General features: G+C 41.7%; 1 protein-coding gene across 2 annotated transcripts in view; it reads left to right on the top strand.

The window, feature by feature from the left end:
- The first annotated feature begins 1,608 nt into the window (after positions 1–1,608).
- PRKCD (protein kinase C delta) overlaps positions 1,609–20,183 on the top strand; it is a 62,014-nt gene continuing 43,439 nt past the window's right edge. For both annotated transcript variants that reach the window (XM_015640849.3, XM_015640846.3), the window contains exon 1: positions 1,609–1,753. The gene's annotated coding sequence lies outside the window, so the exon portion shown is untranslated. The remainder of the gene's footprint in view (positions 1,754–20,183) is intronic.

Raw genomic sequence — 20,183 nt, 5'->3', positions numbered from 1 at the left:
TATTGAAATGAGGAAACCTCCTTCCCACAATTAGCTTCTGCTTTTTCTCCTGTCATTCAAAATAGTTTTAGTTTTGCTTTTATAGCATGATATTCATGAACTGCTTATGCATATAAAACTCCTCCAGGTTTCAGCATAACAGCAATTTACACAATTTTAAATGAAGGACCTCAAACAATTTATTACAGCATGAGAGCTAATCAGATGACATTCTGTCCCAAACCAGGAAAATATTATTTAGATGTTCCATCCAAAAAAAAAAAACCAACAAAAAAACAACCCCACATTTAATCATGCATAAGAACATGTAACTGTGCAAAATACTACATAGTTTAATTTGCAACAGAAGTAAAAAGGAAATTACTTTATATGACTCTGTTCCTTTGCTTTCACCCAAACTGTGATTAGCAATATATATTCTAGAGCTCTCAATTTTGAAATAAGTTTCTTCAAATTAGACTCTCCAACTATAAATTAACTATTGACTGATTTATATACATATTATAGCCTTTCCAAGATGATGTCAGATAGAACAAGCAAGGAACTTTGACATTACAGCTATCAAGTGAAATGTTCTGGAAAGAAGCAGGACATCAAATGGGTGGAATCTGGCTTTTCAGAAAACAGCAATATAAGAGTTGGGTCACAGCCCCTGCAATGCTGCCACCCCTGCTACTCACCAGGGTCTGACACCTGCCCAGAGAAATACCCGGTTACCACAGCACCACAAAAACACCGGGAATTTCATCACTGTTTTCAGCTAGAGCTGAATGAGGTCATTTAGGATGAAAACATGAGAGCAATTATATATGACCTGTGTGGGTTAAAAAGTGATGACAAAGGTCTGCCTTGAAGTATGGAGGGGTTTTCTTCGTTCCTATACATCACACATTCCTGTGCTGCAGCCTATCCCTAAAATATCTCATTTTAACACAATCACAGCACTTGAATAAAAGCCGAGCCCCATCACCCAGAGCAGAGCAGGGACAAGGGGAGCCCCGGCTGGCACCCAGAATGACCCGGTGAAGGCCTCCAATCTCGGGCACACCAGCCAAGGCTGAGACCTCTGAGGTGAGCTCACTGAGGCCGCGGCAGTGACCACAGAGCTACGGGGTTCGGCCCCGTTGTAAAACAACATCCGTGGTTTCTAAGCGAGTAAAGAATGTTTTAACCAAAACCTCAGTAAAGACAGAGGACACCTGAGCGCAGCTCCCCGCCGGGCAGGGGCTCACTCCGAGCTCTGGCGCCTCAAACCCCGGTGCCTCCCCGTGTCCGGGTAAGCAGCGGACGAAAGGCTCCTTAAGCCCAACCACCACAGGAGCTCTGCCGCAGCCCCTCCCTCAGCACGGCACCGAGCCCAGGTGCGGAGCGGAGCCTCGGGCGGGGCCCGGCGCGGGGCTCCCGCTGAGGGCTCGGGCGTTCCCACACGCGGCCGCCACCGCGGGAGAGGGGAAGGGGGACAGCGGGGAGGGGACAGAGCCGGGGGCAGTGCGGGCAGGGACAGCCACAGAGGCACCTCCGGGGAGGGGCAGCGGCGGGAGGAGCAGCAGAGGCAGGAGGCAGGTGAGGGCGGCCGCAGCTGGGCCGGGGGCGGAGCGGAGCGCGGGGCGGGGTGCGCCGGGTCGAGCCGTGCCGGGCACACAGTGCTCCCTCCCGTCCCTCCGCCCGCACTCCTTCGCTCTCGCTCTTCGTATCCCGGGACAGTGCCCGAAACTCGGTGGGGGCCGCGGCTCCCGACGGCTCCTCGGACGCGGTGAGTACCCGTACCTGCCCCCGGCGCGTCGCTGCCGCCGCCCGGCAGTTCCTGCCCCGCCTGGGGTGAAGGAGGAAGCGAGACGGGCTCCGGCTCCCTCCGGCCCGCCCGGCTTCCGTGGGGCGCCCGGCGGGCAGAGCGACGGGGAGGGAGATTGAAGGTCCCCGGAGCTCAGCCGCGGTCCCCCGTGTGTCCCGGGCAGCGCCTCGGCGCTGGGGTGGGGCGGCAGGCGGCGGGGCTGTGCCCCCGGCCCGGGCTGCCTCCTCCGGAGCCTCCATGTTGGGCTGCGGGGAGGGGGCTGCGGCCCCGGCCCGCCCGAGCTCCCCCCGGGCGCTGCGGACGGGACCGGCCGCTTCGGAGCGGGGAAAGCCGCGGGGGCTGCAGGAGGGAGAGCGCTGTGCCCCGTGCGAGGAGGCGGCGAGATCCCCGGGGTCGGTCCCGGACAGAAACGTGGAGTTTTCTCCCGGCAGAAATGTCAGCTTTGATACCACCAACTTTTTTCCCAGCCAGCCGCCCCGACTCTCTGTTTCGGTCTCCGTGCCACAGTGAGTTTGAGCAGATGAAATGCACAGTCTTTTAAATGGTCGGGTTTCCAGCTGAATGGCGACAGACAGTAAGAAATGAAGGAGCAGGAATGCCTGATGCTTTTGTGTATGTACATGCCAGGCGTGCATCTATTAGAAAACAGTTTTCAGTTCATCGCTAGAGAATTCCCTGTTTGCATTAGGGCATGAAATATTAAAATAATTGGATTACAGCATTCTGTGGTTACATCTGACATCTCTTTACTTGCGGGCCCTGTCTGTTGCACCACTTCACTTCTGGGTTGTCCAAGTAGCACAGAGCAGAGAGCGTAGATCAGGACCTAGGAGCTCTTGCAGGCAGTTTATGTGCAAGGATGAAATTGTCCTGTATCCCATCCCTTGATACGTACAAGGAGAGAACTGACTTTTTTGATGTTTCTCATCCTCACCTTGGATTTCATAATAAAATGCAGGGGTGTGCTTTAATTTAAGAAATTATTAAATGCTAGTGTTTTCAGTTTCTTTGACTCATATAGTTTTACTGTGTTTTGTGAAATTGAATACATCCCATTTCTAAGGGTGTATGATTTTCAGAATGCAGTGCATTACTTTTGGAACTTGGACAGCTAAAAAGCTGAAAAGTGCAATAAGGTATTTCATTAGTTGTTATTATTGCCTGTTCTGCTAAACACAAAAGAACTTAGGGGGAGCCCAAAAGAATTAAGATTTGGGAATCCTATGAGATTTCAGTCCTACATCTCATAATTCAGATTTAGGTATGAAGGAATTGCTGCCACTCAGTGGCTGATACAAACATACAGAAAAATATATTCAGTTACACAGATGGTGATGTCTGTGTGGGTAATGAGAGAATCATAAGGTGATTCTGCTCAGGCAGTATGTGTGACATAATTGATCAGGAAGATGCTTGTATTGTTCTCACCAGAAAAGAGCTCATTGTTGATTTTTTGCCATTTTGTGCTTCGTTAATTATAACCCACCTTTTAATTAGACATAATCATACAGTAGGGTCATATCTTTTTATTGAATGGAACAGTGAAATAGCATAATAATTTTTACTTTTTGATCACACAGCATAGATGAAAGGATACTCTGTACTGAAGGAATTATTCAGAAACTATTAATAAACTAAAAAAATTTAAATAATTTTCTAGATACATTTCTTAAAAAGAAATCTTTAGAAGAATGTCTCAAAGAGAACTTCGCTAATTGATGCTACATAGATGTAGGAAGTAACAATAAATCTTGGAAAGATGCTATCTATTATTAATTACTGATTTCCTGTGAAAAGCACAGAAGCTTTCAGGCCTCTGAGTTTATTTTGATGTCTAAAAGCCACAGTCATTACAATTCAAGTCCATTCAGATTAAGTCCCATTCCTGGAAGTGTTGAGAGCCAGGCTGAACAGGACTCGGAGAAAGCTGCTTTAGTGGAAGGAGTCCCTGTCCGTGGCAGGGAGATGGGACTGGATTGTCCTTGAGGTCCCTTCCAACCTTAACCAGCCTGTGATTCTGGTGCGTACTTCAGGGCCTAACAGTTTAAACTAACCATCCATCCTTGTTCCCATTTGAAGGGCTTCGCTGTCACCCTGCCTCTTTGCAGCAGTACAAATCTGCACTCTGCCCGTCCATAGCTGGAACTCAGCTCTGGCAGCTGCTCCCAAACAGAGGAGCCCCTTCCTCAGCTCCCACTCCCCAGCTGTGCCTGGAGGTGGGACTGTGGCAGGTGTGGATGTGCCAAGTTCAGTCAGGGCAGCTGATTTCCAGGGAGCTGCAGTGGCCCAAGCCCCAGCGTGGCCTGTGCAGTGTAAATACACTACAGGTGTTGGCCAGCGCTGAGGTATGTGCCTGGATCGTGTTCATTGACACAGGTATTTCAGTTCCCCAAAGCTAACTCAGGTGTGTCTCTTCCTGATGCAGTCCCAGTGCATTGTGTGCCTGTAGTCCACCATCCCTTTCACTTCATTTGCAAAGTATGTACTTTAACTGCTGCAGAAAGAATGGTGGAAAAAATAAATAGGCTGGGGATTGAACTGTTTGTTGCAAATGAGTCAGAGCTGAATGTGAAAGATGACAAGAAGGGATTTACCAGTGGAGTCTGGGGGCTGGCTGACTTCATTAGGAGCCAAATTCCTCTGTTAATCATCCACTGAAGAGAAAGATTATGTGACTTTTTACTCTGGGGTTATCCTTGCATTGAATGCAGCTGCCTAAAAAGCACCAAAACAGTTTGTGTTCCAGTAGTTTTTTAACTGCTGCTCTGTGACAGAACTAGTCTTTCTCTGAGTCTGCCTTTATCTGCATAATCCCAGTGCAGAATTTCTTTAGAGCTCCATTCAGAGCCAAAGGACAAGGAATAAGGAAAGAGGGAAAGCTGCATCCATTCAGGGCCATTTGGGTAGCACATTAACAGTAATCATTCTGCATCCGCTTGGCTGCACTTTGCAAAGATACAATTAACAGGAATGAGCCTGGGAGAGCTCTTTACAGCCTTGGTAAAATAATGCTGAAGTGCCCTATGTTGTGTTCTCATTTCAAAGGCAGTTGTTTCTACCCGAAAGAGTTTTTACACTTTCTTAAAGAGGCACTGCCTCTTCAAGCCAAAGCTACCCAACAGGTTTTTATGGTATTTGAGTACTTTAGTAGAAATCTGCTCCATAGGAAGCAATGTATTGCCTTTAACTCTGCAGGAGCATCTACGTTATCCATACTGCCTTTTTGCCTGGAAGGTGCAGTGGTGTGCTGTTCCTGCACCAGAGACAACAGGAAAGGTAGAAAAATGAGGGTTCTGGCACACAGGAGTACTGGGAACTGCACAAATCTGACCTTGGCAAGAGTCATGCAGGATTTATTTCTGGTCTGCTCTAGACTAGGCTCTGTTATTACACGTAACATTGCTACAGAGGATAGAAATGTGAGGTGTATATTTGTGAGCTTAAATAATTTTCTGTTGGCACTTTTTTCTTTTGATTAAAATTTATGCAAGTGGAATATTATGTCTGCCTTTCAGTGACAGCAAGGTGCCCTGACATCCATGAAATTATGCTTTGAACCTGTTGCTTTTTTTCTGATTGACAACAGAGATGACAGTTTCTGACTAAAAGATGGATGTGATGCAGCACAGATTTATATCAATAGCTGCAAATCCAAGAGGCAGGCCATAAAGTAAACTCTTTGCAAATACTGCTCAAGCCAAGAAAGTGCATAAAACCACAGAATACTTTTTATGGTGTCCTCTTACTGAAATTAATGTGTTTTCTGGTAATTGCTTTGCCATTGAGTGCAATGCTCTATCTGGAAAAGTTTATTTAAGGATACTTAAGCATAGTTGGTATTCATATGATAATAATCACCATCCATAAAGTCTGGGAATGACTATCACAGATAACTTCGTGGAACTAATCCATATTAAGCTTTTGACTTTGGATGATACTTGCCTGACTGCTAAGGGAGGAGGGTGTGTGCTTGCCATCTCCTCTCATTTAATCAGCAACTATCAAACTTAAAAAAAAATAAGCAGCAGTACCTCTCTATGCCTCAGAGGTTATTCTGAATTTGAAGATACTACCTGCTTTTGAGAACAAAGCGGATGTGTAATGTGTATATATATCCTGCTATTTCATGTACGTTTGCTTAGAGCTGTGAGCAGGGTATGGTTTTACTTGATTGAGATGTAACCAAGTGGTTTTACTTTTACCCACTGGGAGTGGAGTCAGGAGAGCTCCTTGGAGACTGAATAATAGGGCAGGGTATCATTGCTCTGGACACAGTGTGTCTGTGGCAAAGAGACCCTCCTAAAACAGGCATTCCCAGACCTCTCCATAAGGGTGCCCCTTTTTCTGAAGAGGTGCACATGAGCTGGCATCCTTTCCACCCCACAGGACTCAGAGGAGTTATGTGAATTACTATCTTGTTTCTCACCTCATGGATGGCTGAAAATCTCTAAAATGTACATTTGTGCATTAGTGGCTTTGATTTACATTTTGTTTAGTCCTTTGCAGTTCTCATAAATTATTTAGGTATTTATGGACTTGTTTTAATCCTGGCTCCCTGTATTGATACAGTGCATATTGAATGCATTAAATCTGAACTTGAGCTTATTTCCCCACACCCCTGAGCTATGAAGTAATTCATGCTACTGATCTAGAGTTGGAAGCCCAGACCTGAGTTGGTTTAGCCTTGTTGTTTATTTTGTGATGAATGTGTACTGGTGAGATGACATAGAGAAAACTGCATGGCTGTTTAGCACTCAAGTGTTGAGCTATTCTCTGAGTGTTCGATTTTATCTACTCCTATCCCCATCAACAACTATTTAATAGAGATCTAATAAAATCCTTGTATGTATACTTGACTCCTAGCATATTCTCTGGTTTCTTGAGGAAATGCAGTTTAAGCTTTGCCATGGCTTTCGTGCTGAAGGAACTTTTGAAATCCGAGTGCTTGTCACTTTGTTCATCATTTCACAGATGTTTAATTTACTTCAGTATATTGAATGTATCAATATGCACTATGAGAAACAGCCTAAGGAAGAAGGATTTTTGGTTGCAATACCAGCTTTTTTCTTTCTGATAGTAAAGCTTTTATTTTTTTTTTCAAGATTTAGATGCTTGAACATGTGGATAGATATGTGAAAAGATCAAAACTGTCTTAAGAGCCAAATTCAAGGTTAAGCTTGGATTCTGAAGTATGCCTTTGTGTGGGAAATTTTGAGTACAAAGGTAGCTAAGCAATTGCTAAGACATTATTTGATGTCTGAACTATGCTTTTCTAGGAGACTGTATTTGATTCTTGCTTGAACAAAAGAGGGATCTTGTACTTCTTCCTTAAAAGTAACAGTACCTCCTTTTCAAAAAGTCCTGTGTACAAAAGTTTGGTAGTAATATATGGTCCTGCCAGTAACAAGCACTGCTCATCATATGCTTTTAACTTGTGTTCTCATGGAAAAGTAAGATTAATAGACATAGTGCAATAACATTGAAAGACTGTCATGTTTGAAATATGACACTGACTGCCCTGGATGTTTTATCTCAAGATGTTTATGATATGTTTTGGAATGTCTCTTGCAAAACTGCATTTTGCTGGTGTGACTTTGTATCCAAATTGGGTATTTTGTACCTCACTGATTTCATTAGGGCCTGTTTAGAAGCTGTTTCACTTGCTAAGGAACAGAGTTATGTGTTAATATTTTACTGAAAAAGTATTGTGAAAGTAAGATTTATTCTTGCCTATCATCTAATGTATATTTCTGTAAGAATGAGCACTGATGGCTGTCTTGCATCAAGCAGGTGCAGTCAGATTCTATAATTTTGATAACGAACTCTGTTTAACTAGATCTGAAACCCTTAGTCAAACAAGTATCTCTGCAGGTGAAGGAGTAGATTTGACTATAAATGCTTTCAGTATCGTTGGATTTGGGTTTTTGTAAAGAATTTTTTAGTCTGGCTCCTTCGCTGGCTGATCAATGATAATTACATTTCTTCGCATCCAGTGTGCTGGTCTGTAATGCTGAGCTGTGAATTGCTCAACAAGGGTTCAGCTGTTTCCTTAAGTGTCTAATGACTGTGGCCTTTGCTGAACTCAGTCTCACTAATGACTTGGGGGTGCTGATTGCCAAATATCCAGAGCAGATTAGTGTGTCAGGGAGTTGTGAGCCCTCTCAGGTTACATTTGCTTACATTCCTCAGCAGCTGACAGGAGCCAAAAGCTGTGATTTCTGTTTGACAAGTTTACCTAAGAAGCAGCATCCCAGGGGCAAGAGCTTCTTCCTGTGGACCTTCACTTTGCCAGGTAACATAAGAGCTAAAATTCAACCAGGTTTGCTATGGACTGAATGTAGTGAGCCATTGGCACTGGAACATTTCTTCTGTTCTCTTGGCTGAAAAGAAGATGCCAACATCCCCAGCTACCATATTCATTCAAACCTAGCACAAGTTAGGGAAGGACAGGTTAAAGCAGGGGTCAGCAGACAGCATTTGCCTAGAAAAAGTCGTGTTGGGGAACCAGAGAGCAGGAGATACAGCTCAAAGCAGTATTACAACTTTGGCAGGTATCATGGCCCCAGCTCTGAAACATCTCCTGTCATACAAGTCCAGTGAAGTCATTCCACTGGGGATTCCTCACCTCTACATTAACAGAATAGAATTTTCACAAGGGAATGTTGCCAGGTATTTTTTCCTGGTGGATTTTTTTCTTTTTTTAGTAAAGACCATTTGAAGAAACATGTTATTTGGACCAAGAATTTATAGGTCTCTGTTAATCCCTGCCATGCCTGTATGAGGTTCTTAGACCTTCCTTTCCTTTCTCTGGTTTTCTTGCACCCTTACAGTGAGGGAATCTGCAATTAATTTATACCTCTCAGCCCATCTATAATTGCAGAGTATCTATTGTGTTGCACATACACCTTAGAACATGTTAACTCTTGAAGACCCTCTGGAATTCTCCCCGTTTAGTTGGTCTAGTTTCAGCAGAGGTTGGTTTTTCTCTCCAGGAATTCAGGGTGTGTCTCTCTCTCATTCCCTCAGTAGTTTCAGCTGTGATATTTTATCTTCCCTGCCTGAGCCATGGCAGCCTGGGCACAGGTTCCCCAGGGCTGCCTCTCTGCAGGGTGACCAGTTCCAGGGAAGGGTGGTGTTTGTGGCACATGTACAGTGTGCTGTTCAACTGCTGTCACTGCAGCTGCACTGCAGGCTTGGTGTGCAAACACCTCATGTGCCTGACCTAGTGAAGCGCTGTAGGGGTACATGTGGGCTCATTTTATCGAAAATTAGAACAAGTTCTGTTCAAAGTAAGTGAGAATGCTCTGTTGCAGCCTATATGGGTTTTTACTCAGCAAGCCTTTCCATGTGGCTCTATTTCCCGAAAGATGAAGTTGTAGGATCTGTACCACAGGCACCCCACGTGTCCACTGAAGGGAACATGGGGGTTGCTGACAAGGGAAAACAGGAATGCTGAAACTGCCATTTGGGCAAGGAAGTTGATTGATTTCTGTTGTAAGGCAAGAGCAGGTGAGAAAGAGAAGTACCATGAGTGTAGACATGGAGCTGGAGCGTGGCAGGGGCAGCCCAGAGTGATGAGAGATGCCAGGCTCTGCAATGCTGCTCATCCACGTCACACCCTGTGCTACCAGCCCTGCTCCTGCTCCATCCTTGGCATCTCCTCTCCGGAACTTCTGTAATACAACCCAAATGCTCTCACTTGGGCCACGTTCAAGAGAGGAAGTGGAGCTCTGGTTTGTTGCTGTATCCTGGTTTTTGTTTGTTTAATTTTCAGGTATGCTGATTTCTAGCAGTGCCACTAAGATTTTTCAAGGCAACCCCATGGTTTTAATGCAATCTGTACCAGTGTCTATCAGATTGATTTTCTGACCTATTTTGGGTCTTGCAATTTGGAATTAATGTTGCTTTCCTTTTCCAGTGGGTGGCAGTTGAAGCAAAGAGAAATGTTTATTTGCTTGAAAGTTTATATAGATATGGATTTAAGGAGAAGAAGCCAAAATAGCCCAGTTGTTCACTGTCTCTCCTTATGGTGAATTCTGTTATTTTCGTCTTGCGTCTTGCAGCTGGAGAAAAGAACAAAAACCTCTTGTGAGCAAAATCTGCTTTTAGTTTCAATCTCCTACTTCTTGTGTGTTGTTCTGTACTCATTTCCTTATTCTCTTACCAGTTAATAACTGTGAACCCAATCTTTCCATCTCTAGAACTCTGCATTGCATAAGCCTCCTTTCAGAACTTTAAAGCTGGGAGCTGTGGACTTCTTGCAGCAAAGTTTTCACCTTCTCAGAACTGTATTTTGATTTTGAATGTGAAATAAATAACATTTCTTTCTCCTTTTAAAAAGCGTATTTTGACAAGGAGTCTTTAATATTGATTATTTGAAATTTAATATGTATTTTAACTTTAATATCTGCATCCTTGCAGGGCCAAATTTTAACTGGAAATTACTTTCATGCAGATTTGTTGTATGGAGTTTGTGCATGTCTTATTCACAGCTGAGTTCAAGCATACGTTATTAAAATAAGCAGTACTTGGAATCCAGTGTGCTAGCTAAAGTGCACGTTAATGCATTTAGTAAACAGTTCTGAGTAAAACATTAGTATGCATTTATAGGAATATAAATATATTTTAATGTATAAAATACTGCAGTTCTAAGTACAGTAGAGATTTAAGTTAAATCTATTCTTCTAAAATTGTAAGAAGTATCTATATCACTGCTGAAACCAAATGTGAGGTTGGTAATTATTGTTGAAGCAAGGAGCAGAATTTAATGAAATTTAAGAAGAAACAAATTTCCTTTTTTTTTTTTTTCCCCAAAATACTAAAAGGACCCTTCCAGGATTTTCTGGTGCTTTATTTTGTGGATAAATACTGAATGTAACATAAAAAGCAGGGGAAGCCTTTTATTTTAGGGACTTTTTTCCGCTAGGGATGAACTAGTCATTCATCTTCTGTAATGTATAATTATCTAAATTAGCAATTAATCCCCATCTTTTCCCTGAAGTAAATGAGCTCTTATATAGGTATTCAATGAATGAGTCAGTTTATCGTAGCTAAGCCTTGTCTAAGTGTATGTGCCAGTCCATTTTAAGTCTGCTCTTAAATTGATGCAGTTAAATACAAAAGCTTGTGCAAACACCATAATTCTAAACGTTTATAAACTGATTTGCCACTTGTGTGGGTACAAGTTCTGCTGCTGCTGTGGTTGATGGATGAAACTTGCAAACTGATTTAGGGCTCTAAATGGAAAAATATCCAAGAAGAAACCTTTCTTCCCCTTCTGGTCAAGTGAAATGACAAGGAATTAATTAGCAGAGCAGCAACAAGTTGAGCTTTGGTTGATAACAAAACAGATTTTACTTAGCAGCAGTACTTTATGGCTATAATAACCTAAAATCGTTTTTTTTTTTAAAGTAAAATGTACTCTGAAAGTCATGACATAGCATTATCTCAGCTTTGTCCAAGGGACACTCTCAAACAGAAAATTACTCCTTTGGAAGTCATGACTTGTTCTTTTTCTTCCCTTTTTTTTTGGTTATAAGACTATAATAACTTCTGTAATGACCTTAATGCAAGTCAGTAGAAAAAAAGCCCTCATTTATTTTCAGTTCCTTTATCTGTCAATTACTGGAATAGCATTTGCTGGAAAATGAAGCTTCTATAGATGGTGAGGAAAAGTCTCTAAATTATTTTGATATACACATCACATGTGATGGCATGCTTGAATTCTGGAGTGTTTTATACTTTCTTTAAGACTTCATCCAGCTGGCAAATCTTGTTTGGAGGGCTGTGGAATGGTTTTAGTATTATTCCTACTCTAGATTGCAAAAAACATCTACTTGTATTACGGTTTGGGTGTTTTTCTTTCTTTGCTTTTAATCTTTTTTTAATAAATCTGGTTTTCTTGCTGCTGTTTCATTCTGCTTTCCAGTGAATAAAGCTGATCTTAATACTAAAAAAGTTTAGAGTAAGTCTCAAACAGAGGGATGTTTTCTTTGTTTGCTTTAAACAAACCATGCAGGTTTGTGGCTCTGTTTTGAATTAACAGCTCTCCAAGCTGGGCTGACCACTTAATGCTTCTCAGACACTGAGCATTCAAATACTTCAAAGAAAAGACAGCCATATCTATAATTTTATCCTCTTAAAAGCACAAAAAAGGATGCCAGACTCACATAATTGAAAACGTTTGCTGTAGGCAAGGTGTCCCAGGCAGGCCAAGGTGGAAGGACCTATCCCTGTTCTGCTGTGTTTAGTTTTGCTTTGGTTAGCAAGGGCACCCTGCTGCCTAATAAGAGTTAAAGGTAACTTAAAACTTTGCCTCTTTATATCTCTCCTGTGGTCCTTTAGCTCTTATTTGGAGTTCTAGTGGCTGAAGTCACAGTAAATGGAGAACAGCATGCATAATGCTCTTCTGAGCAGGGGCTTATTTTCCAAAGTCCACTTAATACCACTTTTTAATTGCTTAACCATTCAATCTTCCAAAGTTATTTGTTAGGAAAGTTACCAAAAAAAACCCCCACTTTGCAGTCCGTCAGAGTCTGTGCTGTGTAGGCCTTTTAAAGCCTGAGATAAATACCCCAGTGTAGCTCTATGTGCTCTGGGCTCAAGGTGAGAGGCAATGGAGGGAAGCAGGGGCAGGTGGGGGAAATGTTTGGAGCTGGATGTGGGACTCTGGAGAGGTAAGACAGTGACACTGGGGAGCAGAATTGTTCTGTTTCTGCTGGACCCCTGACAAGTTGAGTAGTTTGGGTAATTGTTTGCTTGCTGCATGCCCAGAACATGGGTAGTGAAACTTGAGTTAGTTCAGGGTTTTGGTTTTGGGGGTCTGTGTATTTGGTTGTGGTGGTTTGGTTTTTTAAAGGGATTTTTTTTGCTCGTTTTTCCTATTGCAGTAGCCCAAGAGTGGGTGCCTGGTTGGGACACCCCAGGAAGTTCTGTCAGTGTCCCGTGGTTTGCTGCCTGCCCCATCTCTCACAGGCTGAGCACTGAGCTGTCCAGCTGGAACACACCTCACAGCTCCCATCCTGCAGCGCAGGACTGACCACGCTGAACTCAGCTGTTCGCTGCAAAGCAACACCCACTGCTGTCCTTCCACAGCCTGAGCCCTTCCCTGCTGCAAACTGGAGAAATTTCTATGGAACTGACACTGTACAGTATTGTATCAAAGCTGGAACAAAGATGAGGTAGATGTTCTACCAGCGTCGTAGGGAAAAGCAAATACTCTTCAGACTTGTGAATTTTCCTGTTCATTCCTTGTGACTTTATGATTCTAAAGTTTCTGAGCGATTTCTTTTCCTCAAAGTTAGGTTTTACATGTATAATTCACATATTTTGTGCCTATCCAGGTGTGTTAATAAGTTAATAAAATGAGTGGAGTAACAGAGAGGTTTTTGTCCTCTTGGAAAAGAAGCTGGAAAAGCTTTTTTGGTCCATTTAATCTTTCCAAAGATTCCAGGTGGACTCGCTCAGTATCACTTGGAGCCTTGTTCTGATACTGACTGCTTCTCTCTGGAAGCACTTGCACAAAACCAGGGTAGCACATCAGTGAGCAGAATCCTTTCCTGTTGGAGACAAAGTGTGGTGAAATGGAAGACAGAAGCTATGGGAAGCCCCTGTTGTGTGTTTGATGCAGCCACAGGCTGGAGTCTCAGGTTGTAGATCAAAGAATGGGAGATGTACTTTAAGCCTCTTGGGCTTTATGCAATGCAATGACTTCAACTGTTGCAGCATTTTTTGTTCAACTTTTCTCAATATTCCCATGCTATATAAAATTAGCACTCATGTAGTTTGTGTTCAGCTTGCCTTGGGTAGCTGGAGGTGGAGAGGATTGACTGAAGGACTTTGGCACCGTTTTTCCATTAGTTGCATCTCCCCAAAAACTCAAACATTACAATTGCTCTTTTCTTTTCAAATGTGTAGTGGCATTCATCAATAATGAAAATGTCCAGCTGAGCAGTAATAACATCTCCAAATAAGTAATAATGCAAACAAGTAATAAGTAATCCCTAGCAAGCAACATATTAAGGGGGAGTAGGCTGCTTGCTTCTGTTCCTTTAATGTGGATCCTGGAATCCAGGGGAATCCTGATTGTCTCTGACCGTGCATTTCATAAACATATTTCTAAGCTCATTCCCACATCATTTACATGTTGAAGTTGTCCAAGTTCTGAATTGGCCTTTTGGAGAACAACGTTAAGTGCTCTTTGTTTTCAGGTGTTACTAAATACTAAGAAAGAAAACGTTCAAAACAGTTTTTAGATGTTTGGTTGTGTGCTGTAACAGTGTGAATGAAAACACTGTTCTTTGTAGGGCAGTAGAAAGGGATGAAGTGGTAGCAGGAGGTGGCCATGGGCTACTTGAGGGATCTCCAGTGGTGGGGGATTCCCAGGGGCCTGAGAGGGGACCGCAGATTAATGTCATCCTGTTAGTTCCATCCAGTGCTAGCAGTGCTGGAGGAACCCAGCAGGGAAAGCAAAATGCTGATTTATTTACTTCACAGCCCAACCAAGAGCCAGGAACCTCTGTACTTCACCCTGCCCAGAGCCCTTACCTGCTGCAAAGACACCCAAGTTCATCTGTTGCTGTTAGACTTTGCTTTGCCTATCAAAGCACTTTTGCCAGTCCTCAAATACTGCACGGCCCATCATATCAGGAAGGAATTAGATAGTGACAGGAGTTACTTGTGCTCGCCAGACTTTGAACAATGTCTGAGTAAAACCAGATTGAAAGCAGTACAACCAGTTTTCCTTTTGCTGTAGCTGTGTTTATACAAAGATTTCAGTATGGCCATAATTTACCCAGCTTGGTAGCACTGTCAATGACAGAGAAATAAATGTATTCTTACATTCCTGCTTCACACTTGCAAGATTGTGCTTCAAGAATGGAATTTCCCTGATTTTAACCAGAAAACATATTTAATTAAAATGTTCATGAAGCTGATATTTTTTTCTTTCTGCTGCAATTGTTTTAATTGTTCAGCAATGCTATTGCACTCATTAAGGGATGTAGGCAATGTGTGTCCTCCCCAAAACAAATACTGAGAAAAAGCCCCCATCTTTTGTTGATAAAGTGGGAAAGTAGTAAAATGTTAATATTAATATTGCCTTAAGAAAGAGAGAAATCAATTTCAGAACTCAAATGCTGTACTTGAAAACACATTTTGACATTCTGGTGACATCAGTCCTAGTAGAGCATATTTTACAGAATTGAAACTCATCTTTCACTTTCTGCTTTGTGTTCCTGTGCTCTACTTTCTTTTCACTGCCTTTTCTGTGCTTTGCTAAAAAGACAGATGTAGTTCAATGCTTTTTCTTTTCTAAAAGGCTTGTTATACAAAGAAGTTCTGTAATAAAACCTTTTAAATAATGGAACTCCAAAAAGCTTTTTTTTTTTTTTTTTTTTTCTGTTTCTCAGCTTGCTCTTTGCCTTGACCTTTGGTTCCTATATTTTAGGATACATAGGTAGCAAACAGTCAAAAACCGATTTTAAGAAACTTTACTGGGTTACTTTGATTCTCCCTCTTAGTTTAATCCTTTCAGAGACTGGCAGTTGCCCTTGTGCTCCTAGGAAACGCTGAAGCGAGTCCATTTTTAAAACAAATAACCAATTCCAAAGGTAATTCTAGTAGAAAGCAGAGTACTGTAATTTGATGAATTTCTGAGGTCAGTCCTTAAGTCATCTTTCTCTGTCCTTAATTTGTTACATGGAAACTGCTGGTTTTACATGTGTCCCAGTTTTGGAGAAAAAAACAAATTTTTGGTCTCTGAAAATGTGTACAGTGTTAGTATCTAGTTTATTTAGAAATGGATGGTAAAACTCCAGAGAAGAACATGTGATGTGGTAAAATGTATTTGCCCAGTCATAAAAGAATGGGAGTATTTGGGGTTTTTTTCCCCACTTTTTTCTTCTGAACAAAACTCAGTGTGTGCTGCTGTCAAGTCCTCAGCAGTTTGCAATCAGATCTGTCGCAGTAATTAATTTGTGTGACTTTCTTATAGGAGCAACTTAAAAGATTTTTTTTTTTCCTTTTAATTGCTGAAGTTTGGTACTGACCTTCCCAATGATTTGTTGGGTAGCAGGCAATGCAGGGGGTTGCACAGTGAGCTGGCATTCAGAAGTTGCACATAGCTGGATGTTTTTCCCTTTCAGAAGACTTTGTAGAGTCAACAGAGGAGTGAAAACTCTGTAATCAGAGCAACTCTACTGTGATCAAACAATTCTGCAAGTGTGTACTCTGAGTCTCTTGCTGTTCATGCTTGTTTTATTTGGTGAAATACTTTGAAAGAGCTGATATGACATTGGTGTGAAGTGTGAAGTTATACAAATAAAGTCATGTATTCCTATAAAACCCCACCTTTGGAAATGTATTAGGACACAGAACATTTGGTTCTTTTACAGTAGCTGGCTTGTCCTTCCTAGTTAGATTTTCCCATGTCTGAAAGGGTCTTTGTTACACTCTGGCTCGTCTTGCCATTGATACACAGGTCTGAGGTTTTCCTGTTCAGGGAAGATTTGGCTGCACTCACCATGCTGCTTCTAGTAAAGCTCAGGGAGCAGAGTGTTGTCTTGGAAAATTTAACAGATTGGGTTTTATTCAGCTGGTATATTTTGGACTTTTACCATGTTCTCATTTATCTCTCACTCACAGAAACACTCTAAAATGGCAACCATGTAATCTTTTTTAGATTGTAAAGCCTTTGTTATAGCTCCAGATTTTGATGCCTGACGCTTTACTGTGTGCTTTGATCCTGGTTTTCTGGTTTGTGTTTTTGTTTGGTTTGGGTTTTTCCCCCCTGGTGCCTGTGGAAACATTCAGAGTCCTGATTATTTTCAGGGACTAATATAACTTTTTATGGAATCATATTGAAAAAGGGCTTTGTTAGATTAGTGAAACATTCATGTGCTTTACTTCACTCACAGAGTTGTGTTTTTTTGCTAAATCCTAAATCTTCTCTATGAGGGCATGGCTTTAATATTTTTACTTTCTGACTCCAAGCTGTCTCTTTGTGAACAGGGAAAAGATTCCTGGGGATGCTTCGTCTGAAACATGAGGGTTCCTCTGTTGGTTGTTCCTTGACTTGGTTTCTGTTGTTCATATTTGAGTTATTGTCTAAATTCAGATTATTTAATTGTGATAAACTATAGCAGTTGCAAGAAGCTCTGTCTCCTTGTACAGAGCCACATGTAGTATTTCAAATAATCGTTCTTGATTTAGTGTTAGTGCCCAAGAGAGTAAGGAGGAAGCAGTTCCATTTGGCTGCTGCTCCATTTACAATGTGGAAAGCTTCTCTCTCGTGGCTCTGCCCAGTTTATCTGGAAAAGCAGGAAAAGTTTTCAGGCTACAAGACTCATTTAAGTGGATTCTTAGTTTCAGAGGTCAGCTGTAATTTCCTGCCAGGTGCAAACACTTGGTCCTGAAGGACTTGGTCACGGTGGCTTAGATTTACCACAGCCTGGGTCTTAAAAGTTATAGGTTACCTAGAAAAGAACTCAATCTGTCTAGGAAAATACTTCCAAAGAAAATTCAGGAAAAGAGATTAATGGTGAGTCTGCAAAATATTACTTTTGTTGTTTATTATTTGGGTTCATAGAGTTTAACTTTGTAAACTGGAGTTTTTGTGGTTAGCCTGTATTAGAAACAGGTAGGAAGCACAGACTGTTGTGCTGGGCTCCCTAAGAAAGACAAACTTGGGTGACTTTGAGTTAGTGCATTACTCATTGACTACCTTGTGTATTCAAGGAAAAATCCCAGCTACTCCCCCAACAATGTGATTGTTTCTGTCTTGCCTAAGCGTGGTTGCGGCCCCTATCCAAGAGGTTTAGAAGGCAGAGTGAAATCCTTGCCAAGTATGAAAGACAGGTATGACAGGCGAGTACTCTTGGCAGGCAATTTCATTTATTATGCAGCTATTTGAAGAAAGCTGCCAGCTTTCCACATTAAAGAGAAGATAATTGCCTAACAAGGTCACTGTGAACAAGGAATACTGTGGAACAGAGATTTTGTCCTTGGTAGAACAGATCATTTTATTTCATTGCATGCTGGAAGGACCCATGGGGCCTAAATCATGTTTCAGACGTTGTACGTGTACCATGTCAGCCACATGTACACTGCCAGCCAGAAAAATGAGTTTATGAAATGTTGGAAAGTGCCCAAATGAAGATTGATATGCAAACTAGAACTAAGGCAGTCTGTAGTAATGTAGTACCTTCCTTAAATGTGTAAAGTGAGGAGGAAAGTGAGGGGTTTTTTGTTCTCTTTAATTTAGTATGAATGGTGTCTTGTTTTGGGGGGAGTTTTGTTTATTTGCTTAAACTACTCTGAAGATAGTGTCAGTAATTTTCTTGTTCACTGTGTTTGTAATTAAAGTCAGTTCTTTTCAGGGTAATTTCACAGTGTCATTGAGGTGGAATTATTTGCATTTTAAAAGAGGGGAATTGTTATAGAACAAGAAAAAGTTTCTCATCTATTTGAGATACTAATCTCATGTTTGAGAGATAGACACAGCTATATCTGTGTTTTCAGAGTACATTCCAGGTGATTTACAGCCATGTCCTAGTAAAGAGCTTAAATTCTTTTGGATGAAACTTAAAGACTCCTCTGTCCCTTTGAGGCAGAAAACCTGTAATGTCTGTGGAACTTCAGTGTCATGATTAAAATTAGACATACTTTTAAGTAACCAAAACCACATCTGCTAATCAGAGAGGTTAAAGAAGCTTCAGGGGAGTTTGCTGGCAGTCATGACTGTAGTGCATGTCAGAGGCTGTTATTGCTATTTTGAGTGAGTCATTTGGGTAACAGAGGTCATAATTTAATTTGTAATTGTGTACATAAATACACAGAGCATGGGAACCACCTGTTAACTTACTTCTGCTTTATAATATATTTTTACTGTCTATCATTCAAAAAATGTATTTCCAAAGGGAAAAGAGCAATCTGAAAGAAGTATGTGCTTATAAAGGTTAAGCTGCATGTGTTTAGAGAGCTTTATCTTTCTGATGCCACACTGAAATATTTATATGATCCTCAGATAATGCACATGGAATAGACACAATTAAATGTCGATCATCTTCCAGAAAAGTTGCTCAGTGTTTTCTCAGAAGGCACCATCCTTCAGCTTCCTGGTAAAATAGGAACTATTGTTTGGAAATAATCCAGTGATCCATCTAATGATTTTTTGTGGCTCAGCATGTGGTGGAAGATTTTTTAAAAGTGTAAATAGCTGGTTTTCTCCTTTTGGTGCTTTGTTCCTTCTGAAATCAATAAGTGTGCAGCTACCCTCACAATAAGATGAAGAGAAAAACAAATAAAAGGGCCTTGACCGAAGTCTTAAAATGGTTTGGGGATTCTCCCTGCCTCTGCATTTCAGGACCAGCCCTCTCCTTCATCTCCCTCCATGCAATAGGGATGACCCACACTCCAGTCCCCAAGCTTAGAGGTGATACAGTTCAGTTTTGCTGAGCCTGCTGAGGAGCTGGGTCCCAGTCAGGGCTGGTTTATCCATCATGTCTCTTCCTGGCAGATGCCTCCTAAGAAGACACATACTGATTTAGGAGCTCAGCTGAAGTTGTGGGCCCTGGAATACAACCCAACAAGGACACTGCCACTCAAAGGAGTGTGGTCCAAACACTCACACATGAGCTATTTATTCTCTTAAATAGTGGAGTGCTTCATTCCCAAGTTGCAGCACAACTGTTTTTTTCCCCAAAGTACTTAATTCCTATTTTCAAGACCTAGGAATTTCCAGTATCATACCAGTGTGCTCATGGTGTTGATGCTTCTTGTTCTTTCCTGTGTTTTTAGTTAACTCTGTGTTCCCATGTACTCTCCCATAGTTTGTTTGAGCAGGAATGTTTGTCTGTAAACTATTCCAAAAAGAGGAGTTAAAATTCTCCAGAAGTTATAGGAGCTAACTGAGGAATGATGAGAGGAAAAGAATTCTTCTGAATATACTTAATTAGGGTTTGTCACTTGAAAAAAATCATAAGCAGACTCAAATCTCTGATAATCCAGAATTGTGTATCTGCAATCCATTTGTTTGCTTAAGAAGGAAAAATTGTTTATGTTGTGTGTATCCCAAAATCCAGGCCATCAAGGTCTGTCCCCTGGATGATTAAGACACAGGTGAAAGCCAGCAACAAAAGTAAAATTTTCAAGTTCCTCTCCATCTTTCCCTCCCACCTCTTAACTATTTTTAATCCCATGCTAGATATGGTTGACAGGCAGTGATGTAAACTCCCTTAATAATTTGGATTTCAAACATGTTTGAGTCGCTTGTTCCAGATCTAGATCTCTCCTTTTTGCTTTTTGGCTCTTATTGACTTCTCTCTGCACATTATGTGGTCCAGAACAATTGTTCCACCTGCTAAATACCTAAGGGGAAACAATCTTGACCTCT

Source organism: Parus major, chromosome 12 (genome assembly GCF_001522545.3).
Source record: "Parus major isolate Abel chromosome 12, Parus_major1.1, whole genome shotgun sequence".
In the NCBI taxonomy this organism is placed as follows: Eukaryota; Metazoa; Chordata; class Aves; order Passeriformes; family Paridae; genus Parus; species Parus major.
Note: the sequence above shows the minus strand (reverse complement) of the source record. Positions and strands in the feature narration are given on the sequence as shown.